This window comes from Lagopus muta, chromosome 1, assembly GCF_023343835.1.
Source record: "Lagopus muta isolate bLagMut1 chromosome 1, bLagMut1 primary, whole genome shotgun sequence".
NCBI lineage: Eukaryota > Metazoa > Chordata > Aves > Galliformes > Phasianidae > Lagopus > Lagopus muta.
In genome coordinates this window covers 58,646,680-58,666,796 of record NC_064433.1, presented here as the reverse complement: position 1 = coordinate 58,666,796, position 20,117 = coordinate 58,646,680, and the positions used below count along the sequence as shown (strand labels likewise).

The 20,117-nt window shown below is 43.5% G+C and overlaps 1 protein-coding gene across 4 annotated transcripts in view; it reads right to left on the bottom strand.

Annotated features, from left to right (window-relative positions):
- The window catches only part of DENND5B (DENN domain containing 5B), a 112,045-nt gene that overhangs the window by 67,134 nt on the left and 24,794 nt on the right, over positions 1 to 20,117 (bottom strand). The window lies entirely within an intron of this gene.

Genomic DNA, 20,117 nt, shown 5'->3' with positions numbered 1-20,117 from the left:
TTCCCTATTATGAAAGGCTGCTTTGCTCCTACATTAAGGTATTCCAGAACCTGGGGAGAAAAAAAAAGTTATTTTAACTGGTGTTGAACTGAGGCCAAGAGGTTTTTTTCAGTATAATACTGTTAACTGTGTAGTTACATCATCAATACAGTACTGGATGACATCTTCAGGACTTTTTAGAAGTTATCAACTGCACAATGGAAATTCTGAATAGAATTATTAGGGTGCTTTTAGATGAAGTTTTGAACACACGAGCTCTATATAACTTGGATGAGCAGTTTTAATCTCTTTCGGTTACATTTACCCCACCAGGCACCTGTAATGATAAACAAAAAGGGTGTTCTAGCACATCTAACCGAGGTTTTTCCCAACTGTCTCGCTCCTCTCCTGCAGCAAATCAAGAATGCTTTCACAGCCACCGTGGCGCTCTTTCATCAAGCAAAGTCTCATTCTTAAACTGCTCAAAGGCAATTTGTAATCCCCCTCAACTTTAATATATGCTTTAATATATAAAAATTAATTTAAGCTGAAACACCATTGATCTCTCTGTTCATTCCATTTCTAGGTGTAAATTCAGAATGATTTCCACTGTTGCCCTTCCGCTTGAGCTGTTAACCCAGGCACCAGTTCAAAGGACCCACATCATTCTGTCATGTCTTAATTTTCTGGAAAGCAGCCTCTACAGAGGGCACAAAAATAAATCCAATAAATAGATGAGGATTTGTGTTTTAGGAATTCTTGTTTGTTTTTTTTCCTTCAGGAAATACATAAAGATAACCCATATTCGTATCTGCAGGATGATTTCTTCCATCCAGGTGCCTTAAACTTTTCTGTTCTATTTTTTAACTCTCTGAACTGGAATAATTGCACAGATATTTAAATTAAAGGAAACAAAACAAGAAATTGCCTACTGCTTTTTTGGAAACACAGAGTCAGATCATGTATTTAGGATCCTGGTACAGAATAGCACAAAAAGCACAGCAGATTTTTGACACAGGGATGCATTAATGGTTTCTGCCATGACCAGGAGTCCAAACTCTCCTGGTCAACAGCTACAAGGCAAAGCTGGCAGCTTCCTTTTCTGTCTGCCCCATACCCACAATGTTTCTACAGCCATTCTGACATGCTGCCTTCACAGCTCTCCCTAAAAGCCTTTTCCAGAACTGTCATTCACCAATTTGGCCTGAGCTTCCATAGACTTGAGCAGAACCTTTGCAATAGGAAGAGCGAAAAGGAAAAATGTAACTCATAAAGAGGTACACAGCCCGATGTGCAGGGCAGGTTCTGCTCTCTGCCCTCGTTGACCATTCCTTCCAGCCATACAAGAAACCCATCATAACAGGTATGCCAGCTCCTGCACAAGAACTGCAGAAGAAAGTTGACAACAGTGATGCAAGCACTCAGCCACAAACACAACAGTGCAAATTCTTTATACAAACACAAGGCAAATGGAATGTGGCTACTGCCATAAAATAATTACACCTTGAATAGGCTCAGTTTGTCAATGATCCTTTAAAAACGGAGATTTGTTCATATAAAGCTATAGTGCAAGTCAAATCAATGAGACAAAGGCTTAAATCTAGCAGTTTAGTTTGCTGCCACCCCTTCTCTTCTGGCCTTGATTAAGATACTTAACTATCTGCCTACAGAGCAACATTATACAGCACCAGCTCTGCCAACTTCTTAATATAGCCAGTCCCAGCTGCCAGCAGGCCAGACACATCCCACTACACCAGAAAACTAGTATGTTACACATTTTGCTTGAATTATGGTTTGCATAAAATTGCATCATAATCCATCCAATTCAAAGAATCATGGCTTAGATTATGCCATCTGGGGGGAACTTTTTGCAGTGTGTTGAGGGGAATTTAATAAATGCACATGGAGGCACAGTGTGACTACACAACTGGCATCTGCTCCCAATGGCTGGAGCCGATTAACAGGAAACAGTGGATGGGGTGTAAAATTGGACCTACACTTCTAAATACAGGGGGTTAGTTACCTTTCAGGCCTTGCATTTTTATATACTCATATCTCCCGTTCATTTTGTTTACTTGATGTGGAGTGAGTGAGCATCTGTATTAATGGAGAAAACAACCTCAGCAAAAATTCTGCTGGATTTTTGGTTAGTTTCAGAGCATCACATATCAGTATTAGTCTCCCTTTATCCTTCAGGTTGGCAAATTTCAGGTGCTTCCTTATCTGAAGTCAGAAGCAATTTCACAAAGCTGCACCTACCCAGCACCAGAGTGTGAATAACTTCACAATAACACCTTCTGTCAGAGTAATTAAGCTCAGCTTGCAAATCAGTACAAAAAAAGAAAGAAGCTTAATTTGCCCTGCACCATTCTCAGCACTAATCAACACTGTCAGAAACAGAGAAGGAAGACGCCTGTCCAGAAGCTCTGACATCCAGCTATGCACTGTTTAGGCTTATGCTTTATAGCATCTTCCTTTTTACTGATCTCACACAAACTTGAGGCTTTGGCCTTCAGGATGTAGCACATACACTGGGCAACAGGCATTTCTGCTTTCAACTGGTGGGGCAAGAGGAGGGTGCAAAGAGGACACAGAGTAAGCTCACTGTGCTGAGTTACTTTTATCTGTGGCCTTCACAAGGAAAGGGTTACACGGAGGCAATGCTTGCTTCTGAAGGGCTGCAACTCCTAAGCTTTAGGAAAATTTAGTTACATGTGTTATTGATGGGAAGAGGTTCCAGCAGAGAAATATCTTTGCTTCTTGTAATCAGGAAAGCTCTTTCATTGACACTGAATAGAAACATTCTTTTGTGTAGCACAAACTGACCTTGTTCAAGAAACTGCTGTTTAAGCTGCTGCCAACAGATAATCGTCCTTATAACAGCCTCCGAGGGCCAGTTTTCCACCAGTTCTCAACAACTGAATCTTTTAAGAAAGAGACAAAAGTCTTTCTATATCCTGAAAAATCACAAGTACCCGCAGGCAAGGTGAAGGTATCAGAAGTTCTGGATAGAGAAGTGATAAGAGAAGGATGAAGGCATGGGCAGATAAGGACCCACTGCCCAAACAGCCATATGGCTCCTTTGAAGCTGATGCTTCTATTTAAGAGCTGCCCAAGAAACCACTACAATTTGGAGAATGCTCTCATCCATATTACAGTAATTGGAGATCCCTGTATTGCTGCAAATGCTTCTACTGAAGGCAAAACTGACATGAAAGGAACAAAATGTTTATAACAAGGTGCTGGGTGACACAGTTCTTACTGGCTCCTGAAAAGAAAACCCCAATAGTTTGGTCAACTAAAAATGTTGGAACATTGTAAAGAAGAACAAATATCATCATCAGACTGGAAGAAAGAAGTCCTTGTAAGTCTTCAATTTAAATGCCTCTTCTGCCACAAACATCTTTGCAAGAACCTACAGGTCTTGGTCAAAACCACCTGTGCTTAGAAACTGTTTGAAGATCATGCTGCTGTCAGTGAGTTTACACAAAAGGAATAGTTCAAAAGTTATCAGTGTACAGTAATCACACATCCAAGCCACATGAAAAACGTTCTGTATGCCTTAAGTAAACCATGACTAGTTAAATGGAGATTCCTTCTCCACCCCTGCAATGCAGCAGAGCTCTATACATTTTTGAGGCTTTTGCTTTCCAAAAACCCAGCCATAAACTTTGGGATAAACCTTCTACTGTCATCAGGAAAGTCTCTTAAGGAATGAAGGTAGAGTCAATAGACAGGCAAAGGAGTACGTGAAAAGAGCACTACATCTTGAGTCTCTTTTGCCAAAACCCAATGATACAAAACAGAGTCTTGCTCCCTCTCCTCCTGAATTTCTTCTGCTCCAAAGTAAATGCAGACACTCATGGAAAAACAGTACAAGTTTCTGGAAAGTCTTTATTTTTTATCTTTCTGAATGTAAAAAGACCATGCAGGGTTGCAAAAGGAAACAAGGATCATTTCCTGGCCTAAAAAATGGTTGAAAAGAGCCAGTGGAGCCCTGAAGGAGGAGCTGGATAGATGCACAAAAAAGGAGTGTAAGAAAGGGAAGTCCAAATGCAAAACTCATTTAAAATCTGCTTGCTAATTGTCCACCCAGTAGAGATAGAAGCAGCAGTGAACAGAGATCTGAATAACTCTAAAATTGGCTGGCATTAAGCAAATATAGCAAATACTTTCTCTTTACCAATAATCTCTTAGTGCCTGGGACTCGGGTTATTGGCACAATGAAAACACACAGGTAGAAGGCATGCAATTTGCTGTTCCTGTTTTTAAGGAAGCATGAGCTGTTAGCAGCTACAGAGAGGTTAATTCAAAAACAAAGCATGTAGAGCCACTGTAGGCAGACGTGAGAGCTGTCCTGGACACCGCACACATCTGAATGCAAAACAGATAGGAGTCATGCTATAGTATTTTACCCTTCCTTCTTACATGAAAGGGAATTTTGTGGCATCAAACAATGTTTTGTGCAATGGAGCAAGCTGTGCCATGCTGCTGTTTGGAGTGCTCTGTAACTGTTTCAGTATATATATGTGTGTGTATATATATATATATATATATATATATATATATATAAAAGCATATAAAACCAATTTATATTAAGCAGATCAAGACTGGATCAGGCATGGATTGCATCAGAATTGAACACACTTCACACTTATGGTCTCTGTGAGACTATAAGTGCGTCTCTTGGAGACATTCAATAAATGCAGGGAAGTGCATACAAAAGACAAGAGAATTAATAAAAATGTATGGGGATAGCAATGTAACTGAAAAGAAAGGTGGTAGTTCTTGGTGGGACAGCATGCGACAGCTGAAACTGAGCATCCAGTTACGGAAAATAAGAGCATCATCCTTTTGCATGATGGGAGAAGTTGTTATTCCTTTGATTAAAACAGAAGAGGGTTATTTATTACATAAGCCTACCAACTGAGGAGCATTGCACCATGTAAGAGAGAGCACAGGTGTGATGTATTCACAGCCAGATTTTTGTGCATGCTTTCTCTCTCCCTGAGAGGAGGCTGGCAGGAACGCTTTTTTATGCATTCAAATGCTGTTGCATGCATCCATGGTCTCTTCCCATCTTCACTAAGCAGCCTACACAACAACAGAGACACTGGTCCTAAAACCTGGACTCAGCTGTTTCTTATTCCTCACAGCTCTGTGGTAGCACGTCAGTGTCTGCATTGCTCCCAAGAGACTAGAGTTCCCATTTCAAATCAAACAGGATGCACACATGACAGCTGAAAGAGGCAAAGGCATCTGCATCTCTCTCCAGGGTCCAACAAGTTTCTGGTGATTAATTCTGTAAGACGCAGATACACCAAGACCATACCTGATGGATAGCTCCTCTATGCAAAGCTTAACAAGCAAGTGTGCACCGCATTAAATATTTACATTAAGGAAACAGTTCTTTCTTTGTGGGGGATACTTACATAGGAAGCACACACAAGGGAAAAGACCCAAACTGTAAATATTTGTGACAGCAAGTGACTCAGATCTCAGCAATTATGCAGCTGTGAGGGTAGCTGGGCACAAGTATTACTGGATAAAGTAATTACACAGAGCTTGCACTGTTGTTATCAGACTGAAAATACACCTTCTCAAAAAGGACTGTAAGATGACTGACTAATATTAGGTTACCACAAGCTGCAATTAATATTTCAAGCGCTTCACACGTATACAGGGAGTCAGCCCAGTGGGGCTGCTCTCCAAGTAGTCATAAAAACAGGCAGTGCATGAGGGGAACAGAACCTCCCTCTGAAACCAAAAGGAGTATGCAGGATTAATCTGACCACTTACATTCATTTTACAGCCAACAACTCAAGGGTCAAAGGATTGCAAAATACCCAGATTTCTATTTATTTATAAACCAAAACAACAAAGCTTCAAAAACACATCTTTTTTTTTTTTTTTTTTTTGCCTATAAAAAGCCACTTGCTGCTTCTTAAAGTAAGACTCCATCCTGAGCTTTGAATTCAGCAAGGTTTATTCTGTGATTATACTGGCACGACAGCCTGAATATGACATTTTAATACAGAAATGTGAAGCTTCAACCTGAATCTGTATTCTGTAGCATCACAGCATCTATTTATAAACAGCCTGAGGAGCCAGGTATTTTTAAGCCAGCAATAGAATTAGTTCTGGTGGGACTTCTGGTTAACCCCTTCCCAAACTAACCATTCTCCAAAGGCTAGGACACATCATTTGGCCACCTGCCCCAGCAATCTATGCTCTCTGGTGTGTGTGCCCAGGCAGTGTGACAGGCCCTGTGGTCCCTGCCCATGGTGGAGATCCCACACCATGCTGGGTCCAGCTGCAAGCTAGCACTCAGCCCAGCTTCCATAGTGGCAGGAATGCATCCCCTGACAGAAAGGGTGCAAGATGAGCCTGTGAGAACTGTGTGATGGCACCATCCCACATCATCTGCTCACCCACCGCTTCCTTTAAAGAGACAATGACTTCTGATGCAGTCCATAGGGCAGTGGACTTTATGACAGCAAAACCTGAGCCCTATACAAGTCCAGCTTCTCCTCCAGTCTGGCACAAGGGGCAGTTGCCCTACCCAGATGATAAAAAGCCAGACTCACATGGCTCTGCAATGTCACCCAGCTGACAGTGTTATAAAGGCTAGCACGTAGGCAAATAACACAAGTGCTTCATCTACCTGAACTGTCAGGGCTGAAGGAGCAACACCACCACCACCGTTATCAACAACAGTGTACGTTTCCTAAGCCTTTTTAAAATGCATTTAATCACAACCTTGTGTGAACCTGCAGAAGCAAAAAGGACTTATTTTAAGATATGTTCTGTCCTGACAGAAGGTCAGTTTTCCCCTTTCCCATACCCTTCTTCTACTCAGTATTTCAGAAATCAGGCTCTTTTCAAAAACACTGCATCCCGTGTGGTCAAGTAAGCAATTTACAGAAGAAGTGTACAGCAATCGCAAAAGAATCACAGAATCATAGAATCACAAAGTTGGAAATGACCTGTAAGATCATCTAGTCCAACCGTCTTCTCATTACCACTGCTACCACAAGCACTAAAACATCTCTCGCAGCTCCTCATCCAGACGCCTCTTGAACACTGCCAGGGACAGCAACTCCACCACTTCCCTGGGCAGCCATTCCAATGCATGACCACTCTCTGAGGGAAAACGTTCTTCCTCATGTCTAACTTAAAGCTCCTCTGGTACAACCTGCAGCCATTTCCCCAGGTTCTGTTTGTTGCCTGGGAGAAGAGGCCAAAGCCCTCTTCACCACAACCTCCCTTCAGGAAGTTGTAGAGTACAAGGAGAGCAAAGGAGAGCTCTGCAAAAACACCCAAAAGATCATTTCTACAAAGTCTTCTGAGAACAATCTTTTTAGCAGAAAAAATGGGGAGAAAATTGCCCAAATTCCTCTCCAGCTTTAACCAATACTCTCAGTCCTGCAAAGCTTTTGTTTCACCAGCTCAGGCATCTCCAATAGGGAAGGGCACTGGTGAGCTGATCCAGCTGCAGGATACCCAGGGAATGAACAGAGGGATGGAGTGAAGCTTCCCACCTTGACCTGGATTTGTTCTTTTCATCCATTTCATCATGCCTGGACAAAAGCTGCAGGAGGGTGGGAAGTAAGTGGTGAAGGACAGCAGGAGGAAGGGGCTGCACACACTTGCACTACCACCCAGAACAAGGGAACATATTCCAACAGAAATGTATAACCTCAATAAATGAAAAAAGGTAACCAAGTAGAAAATCCCACTTTAGAAAACAACAATGACATTTAGAGTTATGTACAAGGGGGAAAAAAAAAGAGAGAAAAAACAACAACTCACAAAACCAAAAAGGGATTTATGCACACGTGCAAGCTCCATAAGAGTGTTAGTAATTGGGAAACTGAGGTCTGGACAAGATGGGAGCCATGGACATAATGCTCAAGCAGGACAGCCTGGGCTGGCAGGCAGAACCGCAGGCCCCAGCACTTACCACCACAGGGATCTGCTCAAACAGCTCTCAGAGAGCCTTGCTGCTCTCCCCAGCAACTGAGTTTGTCACCAGCGAGGTAGGGGAGAGTTAGTTCCAGCATCCCTTTAGCTGCCATCTGCGCTCCCGCAGGAAGGGGGCTCAGACTTGTCAAACGGCTTGAATTAAAAAGCGCAGGGGCAGGCCTGCATCAGAAATGGCAAGAGGTGGTGATTTCAGGGCAGCAGCCTGACATTCCCGGCTGCCAGCACAGCATATGGCATGTGGTTAAACATGAGAAACAGGCTCCAGAATCCACTGTAACATCGCATTTGGGAAAGTCATTTCTGAAGGTCCAGAGACTGATACAGAGACTGTGAAAAAGTGGCTATTTGTTTAGAAAAAACGCCAGTCCTGGAGACTGGATAGAAGAAAAAAAATGGAATTTCTCTACTGGCCCACCTTTTTTTAAATAGCAGTTCTCCACATTTGTCAGGGAAAAAAGTAAAACAGGATTAGCATGAGCAAAGCAGGTAAGATGTCACTATAAGGTGTTAAAGGGGGAAGGGGAAGGGGAAGGGGAAGGGGAAGGGGAAGGGGAAGGGGAAGGGGAAGGGAAGGAAAGGATCAAGAGTGAGGAGGCATATTCTGCACAGCACAGTGGTTTTGCTCTGCTGCATGGGAGATAGGAGTGAGGAGGGACCAGGTCCAGCCCAGCCCCAGCTTCTGCCTCAGTTCCACAGAGCTCCCACACCAGCCAGGTTCTCTCTTGCTCACCTCTGGCAAAGTACAAGAGCACCATCTGTCCAGCTAATAACCCACATCCAAGGAGATCACAGCAGAGCAGATAGACTACGTGAGCTTTGCTAACAAAGCACTGCATCTTGCACACACCCTCACACCCAGGACAAACACGTTCTCACTATGACCACAAAGCTACCATCTCGTGTAAGCACAAGGCTGGGTACACCGGCCCCTTCTTCACTATAGCCTGAAGGATTTTTCTAGCAATGACAGCGCTCTGAAAGCTGTTCTCTTCCTCTGTCTCTGCTCATCCAAGGCGAGTTTGTCAGTAGTGATTTTTCTCTAAGGAGCAGGATTTCTTATGTTGCGTAGCTTATAATTAATTGGAGCATCTTAGGCCAGAAGGTCTGCCTGCTCTGTCTAAGTCAGCTTCCTAAATAGCAACAACGCACTTAATGTGTCAGGGACAAAGTTCAAAAGTTCATTTGGGCTTAGCTCTGTACTAGAAAACAGTTCTGATGTGCGAATTTAGGCAGATGCAGATTTACCTAGGAGTCTAGGAGGACTAAAAGGCATTTATAGGATGTCTGTGCCTGCTCTGGATAATAAAACAGCAGATCAATTTTATGTGGTTGAACAATTAATAGAAGAGGGATGGCAAATGCAGAGCTGACTGACTGACAGGCAGACCCCTAATAGACTCTGAAAGAAAGCTGGAGGATTTTAGGCACAATATTATCCAAAACATGGACCTGTGATTGCAGGGGACAAGAACAGAGGGTATCAAATGAACCAGTCTGGAAAGCACCCCTGGAGGTCCCTGGTCCAAACTCCTGTTCAAAGCAGGCTTGGCTTCAGAGCTAAATCCTGTCACTCAGGAGTCAGACAGAAAACATTTCTGAGATGAAAAACTGCCAGGACAATTCAAGAGCTGTGCGGAGGGAAGAGCAAAGCAAGACTCCAACATTTCAGCATCTCTGGAGCAAGAAACACAAGTTCGGATCTCTCTGACAATGCTGTCAGCACAAACCAGGAGGCACTCACAAACTCGCAGTGTAAACAGCAGGCAGGTAAACAAAGACTTAGAAGAATCAGAGCTATGAATCTCCCCTTGTCCAGGCTCAAGTCTTGTATCGGAAATACTCCCATCTCCCAGTCTCATGCTACTTAGCACTAACATGTTTGACAAACAGTAGCATCACCACATCACTTTTCAGCTGGAGACCACACAGTGAGCTTTGTCATTTCCCTGCCTTGCCTCTCCAGGGGAAGGAAATCCAGCATGCTCAGAGGTACGACCACTACTTCTTGGGCATGCCATTTCACAAACACTGCGCAGTCCCTCGTATTCATATTTGTGGTTGTGTGGAGCAAATCACACCGACTCCTCAGTGCAACGCCCGCTGCCGTGGCAGTTGGTTAGGGACTCTCACAACAACAAGACCCAAGCCAAACACTGCGTACAGCCTCTGTGCCCTTCTTTGCCCAGCTGCATCCCAGGCAGGACTTAGGCTAATCCTTCCTGAACAGCCCCGTTGCTCCTGCCTTGCTACAGGGCAGCCTTCCTGATATCGGTTTAATGCTGATTAGTCCCGACACAATTCTGGTGCAGGCTTCCTGCCAGGCAAGGGAATGAACAAAATTGGTTTGCGCACAGGCCAGACGACAGCTGCAGTCACTCCAACCCAAATCTGTTGAATAAGAACCGTTTTCTTGTTTACCAAGATGAGGCTAAATTAGCCCAGCATGAGACAGAAGGACAGAGCAAATCCTAGGAGCCAGCGATGCCAACCTGTTATGAAGGTGTGAGATGCAACTGTAAGGCCCCTGGTCTTCATGTAAAGCATATCCCCAGCCTGGGTAAAGTTAGGGGTTTAAAAAAAAGATGACTTGAGGAAAAAAATTACAAGCAGAATGCCCTCCGTTTCCAGAGACTGAGTGACAGAGTACCCACTTTATCCGGAGCATTTAGTAATTATTATTATTGTTAATAAATGACCCAGCTCTAGAAAGAGAGAAGCCTCCAACCTCTACAAGTCCCACAGTTTCCTTAAGGCCATGCTCTCACTACTTCTTTTTCCTCCTATTCTGTGCTGAAAGATTGGAATCAATCTGTATCCAGACAACTTAAGATGCCTATATTATATTGGACAGCAATACACAGTTTATGAAGTACACAAACATCTGCAGATAGTTTCCAATGAGAAGCTCAACACGCTTTCTGAAGTCATCCTGGTACATATTTAAGGATGGATCATCCTGAGGTGCAAAACTACTCAGAATGGCAATCTACTGTTCAGATCACAGAATATCACTAAAATTAGAATGCATCAATACTGAGAGAAGCAGTGCAAGCAAAGACTCATATAAATGATTGCTACTCTTTGTTTGGAAATAGGAAAAGGAAGAAGAGTTGAGAAAGATTTCTGAAGAGAAGAATTCAAGTCTTTATTTATTTATTTATTTATTTATACAGGTGCTTATTTCTTGTCAGGTTTGGCTAAAACTGTGTCATGCTTGTCTGGATAGCAAGAGGTTAAGGGTATGCCTGTTGTTTGTACAACAGAAGTCTGAAAATAAGTTTCTGTCATCACTTAGGCAGACATATATCTGTTCCTCTCCTTGGAGAGAGCCTTGGGCTACTACGGCCTTACTCTTCACATGCAGAAGACACTCAGCAATTTCTAAGACGCTCTAAACAAATCTTACAAAGCTACCAAAGCTCCTGAAATAAGATGCCCTTGTCAGTAGGTTATCAGTAAGTATCTGCAAGCTATAATGCTTGCTTTTAAGATGCAGAAGATATCCTGTTTGGAAGATTTACTGCACGTGAGCAATCTATTGATTTGGTCTGAAGCATTGCCTCAGATTGCAGAACGAAGCACAAACCTCTTGACATGAATCACATCATCTGCCCAGAGGCAGCACACGCACGGAGTCAACACTTGCACATAAGCTGTGTTCACAGCCTTATTTTCAGCACAGTTGGTATTCCTCAGGCTCTTAGAAAAATGAACTTAATGGAAAAGTAAGAGTGCTGAGCTCTCTGGCCTTGAAAAACTTCAAACCCATTTCCCAGAGTGGATTCAGCACCATAAATGTTTTCTTCTGTGTATATGAAAAGCCTGGCTTTAGCACTTCCAGAATTGGCAGGTTACTGATTGAGGGTTTATGGATTTGTTAAGGAACTCGTCCTTTGGCCTCAGGCTTAAGTAGCAGCTTGAGAGAAAGGACTGGCACACATATAGCTGTGGAGCAGGCTCTGCATGGTATCTCCCAAGTGATATGTCTAGCCAACATAAAGCAAGGAGACCCCAGCAACCAAGGGCAACAAGGGAAGGATATTACTTATTTAGGCTTACTTTATGTCACCTGCAATATTCCAACAAAGTAATCTGCTATTGTAATTATGATGTCCTTTTAAAAATAGATTTTTTCCCTGTTAACAGGATTCAGGTCCCATAGGTTCTTAAACAGCAGGAAGAGTAAGAAAAACAAAGATTCATCTTTTCAGCTCATTTTGCTCAAGACCACTGGAAGGAGGGCTGAGATAGAGGAAATAAAATTGTATCTGAAAAGAAGATGCCTGAAAAGACCGAAAAGAAAATGCCACAACTAACCTTTCCTAGTGATAGTTACGGGTCTTTTGTTTCACACTAACCAACCACAAATGAATCAAACATGAAGCTTAATCTATTTTCTTACTCATTTTAAAAAGATGCTCCTTCATTCCACACAGATATAGTGCCAGAATTTTAGGGCAACTGCAGCACCTTGACTAAAGAGGCAGTGCTTTCTTTTACTTTATTAAGAACAAATATAACACATCTGAAGGATTTTGGCAGCTATCTTAAAGCATCTTCCTTTCATGTAGGTACCTACAGGTACCCTTACAGGACAAAGCAGGGTTCTCAATATCATGACAAGGTTCCCAGAGATACTGACTGCTAGTTTAATCATCCCAGTAACCAACTCACATTGAAATACTGCCAAGAGAAGGAATTTAGCTAAAGCCTTTTCTGGCTCATCTCAGACATAAGTCTTGCTCATTAATAAAAACAGTTCCCCACTTTACCTCCAAGACTTCATATGTTCATTTAAATGCAACCATACCAAGAACTGGAGAAGATCTCAGGCTTCTCAAAATTAACATCAATAAAACACTAGCTTCTGGAACAATAACTTCACTTCCCTGGTAGCAGCAGAGTGGGCAGAAAGGCCAACCTTTTAGCAGTCCATCACCCTCAACAATTGGTAGATTTACCACAGCAGAGTTATTTACTGCATCAGCAGCTGAAAGTCACCTCTGCTAAAACATTATTACGGATGAGGCTTTGCAGAAATCTCTGATCCAGCACAGGACAAGAAGAACGTTTGTTGGATGGGTGAAACAGAGGATGAAATGAACTTCTGGTAATCAACTTGCAACACAACTGCCTATGATAGACTTGCATAAGTTACCTTAAAACTCATCACCACCCTGAGTGACCAACCACTTTCCATGGCAGGGAAGCTGAGGGGAGGCCTGATGGCGGCTGCAACTCCTCACAGGGAGCGGGGGGGCAGCAGTCCTGAATGCCCCCACTGGAATATCCAGTTGGAGGGGAAACAAACAGAGATGAGAAGTGATGAACTGCAATGAGAAAGATTAACAAGAGGGAAAAGCCTGCCTCAAAGCCTGAGGATCCTCTGCAGAACCGCTTCATGGTTCTTCATACTGGGAAGGAAAAAGAAACTATAACAAGGAAATTGTCTGAACTGAGTAAGGCAGCCAGACCTGCTCCCTATTGCATAACTACTACTGCAATTAAGGAAAAAGTGATGGGTGATAGTGGTTGGCGATTCTCTCCTGAGGGGTAGAGGGGCACCCATTTGTCACCCTGATCTCCTATCTAGAGAGGTCTGCTGCTTGCCATGGGCTTCCATCAAAGATGTGACTGAGAAACTGCCAGACCTTGTACATCCCACAGACTACTACCCTTGCGGCTGTTTCATACAGGCACCGGTGACACTGCTGTCAGCAACCTGAATATCAAGAGGGACTACAAAGAGCTGTGAGAGGCAGTAAAGAACTTGAGAGCACTGATAGTCTTCTCATCAGTCCTCCAGGTAAGGGGAATGGGGAGGGAAAGGACTGACAGAAATTTAAAAAAATCAATAAATGATTAAGGGACTGGTGTTACGAACAGGGCTTTGGCTATTTATGTCATGGAACTAATTATTTACAAAAAATTATTTACAATCTGGTCTTCTGGGGGAAGATGGAGATCATCTGTCAGACAAGGAGAAGACCATCTCTGGCAGCAAGATTTCCAATATGATCAGGAGGGCTTTAAGCTAGAGTTACCAGGGGGTGGGGATCCTCAAATCATTCCACTTTGAGGCCGACAATGGTAATGGATGCCCTGGGCCTGGAGTAGGATCACAGGCCAGTAAGAGAGCACCTAAGGTACAAGATAAGAGAACTCCAATTGGTAAATCAGCCTCAATGAGAGCCCAACTCAAGTGCCTGCACACCAATGGGTGGAGCATGGGGAAAAAGCAGGAGGAGTTGCAGGCATGTGTGCACGTACAGGGCTGTGACATCATTGGCATTGCTGATACGCGGTGGGATGACTCTCGTGACTGGAATGTAGGAGTAGATGGGTATAAATTCTTTGGCAAAGACAGGCAGAGGAGAAGGGGAGGGGGTGTTGCCCTCTACATCAATGACCACCTGAAGTCCATGGAGCTCCACCTGGAGATGGATGAGGAACTGACAGAGAGCTTATGGGCTAGGGTTAAAGGGAAGACAGGGAAAGGATGGATTGTAGGGGGGATCTGCTACAGGCTGCCTGATCAAGAAGACCAAGAGGATGAGATGCTCTATGAATAGATAGGAGCAGCTTCACATTCACAAAACATAGTCCTTATGGGGGGCTTTAACCACCGCAATATCTGTTGGAGGGACAACATAGCAGTGCACCAGAAATCAAAGAGGATCCTGTAATGTGTTGATGATAACTTTCTCTTCCATGTAGTACAGGAACCCGTAAGAAAAGGTGCTATGCTGGACCTTGTCCTCACCAATGACGAGGGGCTGATGAGTAATGTGAAGCTCAAGGACAGCTTGAAAATGGTGGAGTTCAAAATCCTTAGGGTGTCAAAGAGGGTGTAGCAAGCTTGCGACTCTGGACTTCAGGAGAGCAGACTTCGAAATCTTCAGGGAACTGCTTGGCAGGGTTACAAGCCCTGGAGGGAAGAGGGGCCCAAGAAAGCTGGTCAGTATTCAAGGACCATCTCTTCCAAGCCCAGAAGCGTGCATTCCAAGAAAAAAGGCAGGTAAGAATGCCAGGAGGCCTCCATGGATCACCAAGGAGATTCTGGACTTACTTAGACTTAAAAAGTAAGTCCAAAGGAAGTGGAAACTGGAACAGGTTACCTGGAAGGACTACAAGAAAGTTGTTCAAGCAGCCAGGAATCAGGTTAAAAAAGCCAAAACCCAGAAAGAAGTAAACCTAGCCAGGGATATAAAAGGGAACAAGAAGAAATTCTACAGGTATATCAGTGATAAAAGGAAGGGCAGGAAAGACGTGGGCCCTCTCTGAAGGAAACTGGAGGCCTGGTCATGAGGGAGAAAGCTGAGGTGCTCAATGACTTTGCCTTAGTCTTCACTGGCAAGGGCTCTAGCTACTCTGCTAAGTTGCAGAAAGCAACAATAAGAACTTGGAGAAGGAAGATCTGCCTGCTGTAAGTGAAGATCAGGTCTGAGACCACCTAAGAACCTGAAGGTGCACAACTCTATGGAACCTGATGAGATCCACGCAAGGGTTCTGAGGGAACTGGCGGATGAAGTTGCCAAGCCAATATCCATCATATTTGAAAGGTTATGGCAGTCTGATAAAGTTCCCACTGATTGAAAAGAGGAAGCACAAAGGGAACTACAGGCCAGTCAATCTCACTTCTGTGCCTGGCAAGATCATGGCGAGATCATCTTGAAGGCCCCAGTAAAGTACCTGGAAAATAAAGAGGAGGTGATTGGCAGTAACAAATGCTGCTTCTCCAAGGACAAGTCATGTCTGACAAATTTGGTGGCCTTTTGTGATGGAGTTACAGCATCAATGGATGAAGAAAGAGCAACTGATGTCATCTATCTGGACTTGTGCAAAAGAGTTTGACACTGTTCCACATGACATCCTGATCGCCAAATTGGAGAAAAATAGATTTGATGGATGTACCGCTCACTGGATAAGGAGTTGGCTGGATAGTCACGCTCAGAGAGTTGCAGTCAACAGCTTAATATCCAAATGGAGACCAGTGATGAATGGCGTTCCTCAGGGATCAGTGCTATGTCCGGTGTTCTTTAGCATCTTTGTAGGCAACAAGGACAGCGGGATGGAGTGCACCCACAGTAAGTTTGCAGATAACATCAAGCAGAGCAGTGCAGCTGACATGCTAAAGGGAAGGGATGCTATTGAGAGGGACCTGGACAGGCTTGAGAGGTGTGTCCATGCCAAACTCCTGAAGTTCAACAAGGCCAAGTGCAAGGTCCTGCATCTGGGTCAGGGCAATCCCAAACACAGATACAGGTTGGGTGGAAAATGACATGAGAGCAGTTCTAAGGAAAAGGATTTGGGAGTGTTGGTTGATGACAAATTCAAAACGAGCCCGCAATGCACGCTTGCAGCTCAGAAGGCCAATTGTATCCCAGGTTGTAGCAAGAGAATTGTGGCCAGTGCGTTGAGAGAGTTGATTCCCTCTACTAGTAGTCCCTCTACTCTGCTCTCATGAGACCCTATCTAGAATACTCACCAGTTTTGGAGTCTCCAACACAAGAAGGACATGGCACTGTTGGAGCGAGTCCAGAGGGGGATCATGAAGACAATCGGAGGGCTGGAGCATCTCCTCTATGGGAACAGGCTGAGAGAGCTGGGCTCTTCAGCCTGGAGAAGAGAAGGCTCCAGGGACACCTTATAGTGGCCTTCCAATACCTGAAGGGGCCTACAGGAAATTTTTATAAGGGCAGATAGTGACAGGACATGGGCAAATGGCTTTTAACTGGAATAGAGTAAATTCAGACTAGATATTAGGAAGAAATTCTTTACTATGATGGTGGTGAGACACTGGAAAAAGTTGCCCAGCAAGACTGTGAATGTCTCCTCCCTGGAAACATTCAAGGCCAGGCTGGATGGAGCTTTGAGCAACCTGGTCTAGAGGGAGGTGTCCCTGCCTATAGCAGGGGGGTGGAACTGGATGATCTTAAAGGTCCCTTCCAACTCAAATCACTCTATGAAAGCTTGGACTATGTGACTATAATCTGATTTTTCATTGCTCATCTTTTGTGACAATCCTTTTATCTATCCTGTACAATAACCCAAAAAGCATGTCAATTTCAAATATCCAGACAGCAACTGAAATATATATATTTTTTCTGTTTTAATGGTCCTGAAGTGTTATTTATATAAATGTCTAATTAATTACCCTGAGCATCCCATCAGGCAGTCTCATTGCTCACTGCCAAGGGCTAGCGATATCCTTAACACCTCCAGCAAGGGCACCCCATGCCCTGACCCCTCAATCCACCTCTTCAGTGTGTGGGAGGAACGAGCAGTAGTGGTGACCTGATGCATGATTGTGCTGGCCGAAGTAGATAGCCACGCTGGGCAAATGGCAAGCTGCCCTATCCTTTCCAGAGGGTGTGAGGTGAGGACCAGGCAGAGAGAAGGAGTGCACTGCTTTCAGCAGCACTGCCGCGTGAGCCTGCCCCAGGGGCATGATGTGAGGGGAACACCACAAAATGCCCCAGCTGCAAGAAATGTCTTGTACTCATTCTCCAATGGCAAAAATCAATCATGCATAAGGCAAAGCCACAGGAGACCCAGGCTTCATTAGTTCCAGTGCTTGAGCAACTGCTGGTTGTTTGCTTTAAATATGTATTATTTCCCTACAATAGCAGTTAACATCCCACTCATTACTCCTACCATCCAATAGGAATGTGTACTTTGAGGCTGGGTTGCAGTCTGAGTGCAAGTCACCTACAGCCAACCCAGAAATACGAACCATCTCTTATGTAAAGAGTGCTTTGCAATTAAAGTGTACTCCCCTCAGAAATAAAATAAAATAAAATAATCCATTTGCAAGCAAAACAAAAACCTGTTCCCAGGGGGTTTGTCTCCCTCATCTTTTTCTAACTACTGATTTCTAATAACAGCAGCCACTAATCCTCAGAAATACATGCTTCCACTTAAAGAAAAACAATTGCAAAGGAAATGAAAGAATAAATTGGAAATTGCAAAGTTGTAATAATGACAGCCACTGCTACTAGAAGATTTTCTGTGCTCTTCTGGCTTGTATTGAGCAGGTGTCTATTCCAGTGTAACCATGGAAACAGCAGTGAAGAGTCTCATAAAAGCCTTCACTTCAGCTGGTAGGTTAAGCTATGAGAACGCAGTGGGCTTGAATATTAAAAACATTCAAATGGCTCTAAAAAAAGCTCAATCTGAATAGGAACTGTAGGACCGTATTGTAGGAGACAGGAGTGGAGTAAACAGACACAGTGCCCAGCAAGTAAATTGGCAAGGGGAAGCCTGACACGAGGCACCCAAGAACAAACAAGCCCTATTGATAGAGCCTGCTAAAGCCGGGCTCAATAAACAGGTTAAGAACACAAATCATGAATTGCCTAACATACTGGGCCACTAAAAACTGAGACCATATGTTTCTGGTAGCTGTCGTTTTGTTTAACGAAGCACAACAGAGAGACTGAACAGCGAAGGTCCTCAGTAGTATGACAACTTCACTGCCACATCCACCCAAGCAGTAAATTTAATAACCCGTGTTTTGCTTAATCCATCAAAGTACAAAATTATTCAATTTTAGATCATCATCCTCCCTTAAAGAAACAGGAACAAAACCAAGTCATCTATCTTGAAAGAAATCCAGTTAGAGGAATAGAGTTAACCAACCAAACGCATAGCTCAAGCAGACTATTAGTGTTAAAAGGAGCACTTAAGAGTAAGTGGAATGAAAAATTATGGATTGAAAATGCATACCTAGGCATGATGTACTGATGGAATTACACATTTCTTCTAAATGACATTAAGATAGCAGCTCCTCCAAAGCATCTGTTACTTTTCACGCAGCAACAAGAGTCATCAGCAACCCTTTTTGGAGACATGTTCAATCATTCTGTAACAGTTTTTAAAACCACTGTTCTACATCAAACAAGTGGAGGTGAAAGAGAGCAACATATCCATGTTACATTAGTCACAAAGAACAGCCCCGTGTATAATAGGAAAACATAGTGCCTCGCCCTCCCCATCGTTATTATTTTTTAATAAATTAGCAAACATGCTAACTTCTAAGCAATGTTTCTGATTTGATATGTACACAATCTAAAGAAAAAGTAGATCTTTTGGCAGTTATCTGTACAGTTTACTGATGAATCAGAAGGACTGTTGAAATACGTGAAGCATTGACAAAAATTACAGGATCTCTGTGAGGCAACATCAGAGATCAAGCAGGATATGTAATGAAGCTTCAGAAACCATCAAAATATGTTTGTTTTAGGGAACCAGATTTGCTGTCCTCAGTGTGGCTGCAATCCTCTGTTAGCGTCTCACCCACTGCTCTACAGGCCCTGGCTGGGATGCAGGAAGAAGGAGATGAACATGCTGTTTTCCCAACTGCATTAGGACCACTTGTCAAGTATACAGCAAGGATCAGACATATTCATTGTCTTTTTCCAAGGAATTTAAATGTTACTATTTCTCTTGTCAATGTATAATTTTCTGTCTGTTCCTCCTGCTCAAACACTGTCTGGTCCATCCATCTTATTCATATTCACTTTAAGCTAATGCTTCCTCACTTGTAGTGATCAGATTTCCAGGGGTGCTCAGGACTCCAAAGTTCTCCCTGAAAGTACAGCTGATATGGTAAGCAGCATGGAAAAACCCAAGCTATTTTCTGTTTTGGGTAATGTCCATCACCTTGAATTGAATCATAGAATCATAAAATGGCCTGGGTTGAAAAGAATCTCAAAGATCATCTAATTTCAACCCCCCTGCTATGTGCCCAGTGCCATATCCAGCCTGGCCTTGAATGCCTCCAGGGATGGGGCATCCACAACCTCCCTGGGCAACCTGTTCCAGTGTATCACCACCCTCCGTGTGAAAAACTTTCTCCTAATTGCCCTGGAGTTGCTATCAGAGCTTCAGAATTGCAGTCTTTGGAACTGAGAAAACCCAAGACAACCTAGGCTTGTGTCACTTTGATGCTTCACATCCCATCCTGAGCCAGCAGCACTTAATGTGACGCTGTTGTCAGCAGCTGCCTACGGGTGGTCTGCCAGCACGGTTTATTCCAGCTAGAAATAGGCAGCCTCTAGCTGTGTTTGGAAGCAGTTTCAGCTTTGTTTTAAGAGAGAAACCTCAGATTTATATTTCCTGTATCTGCCTTAAGCACCTGCACATCTGAG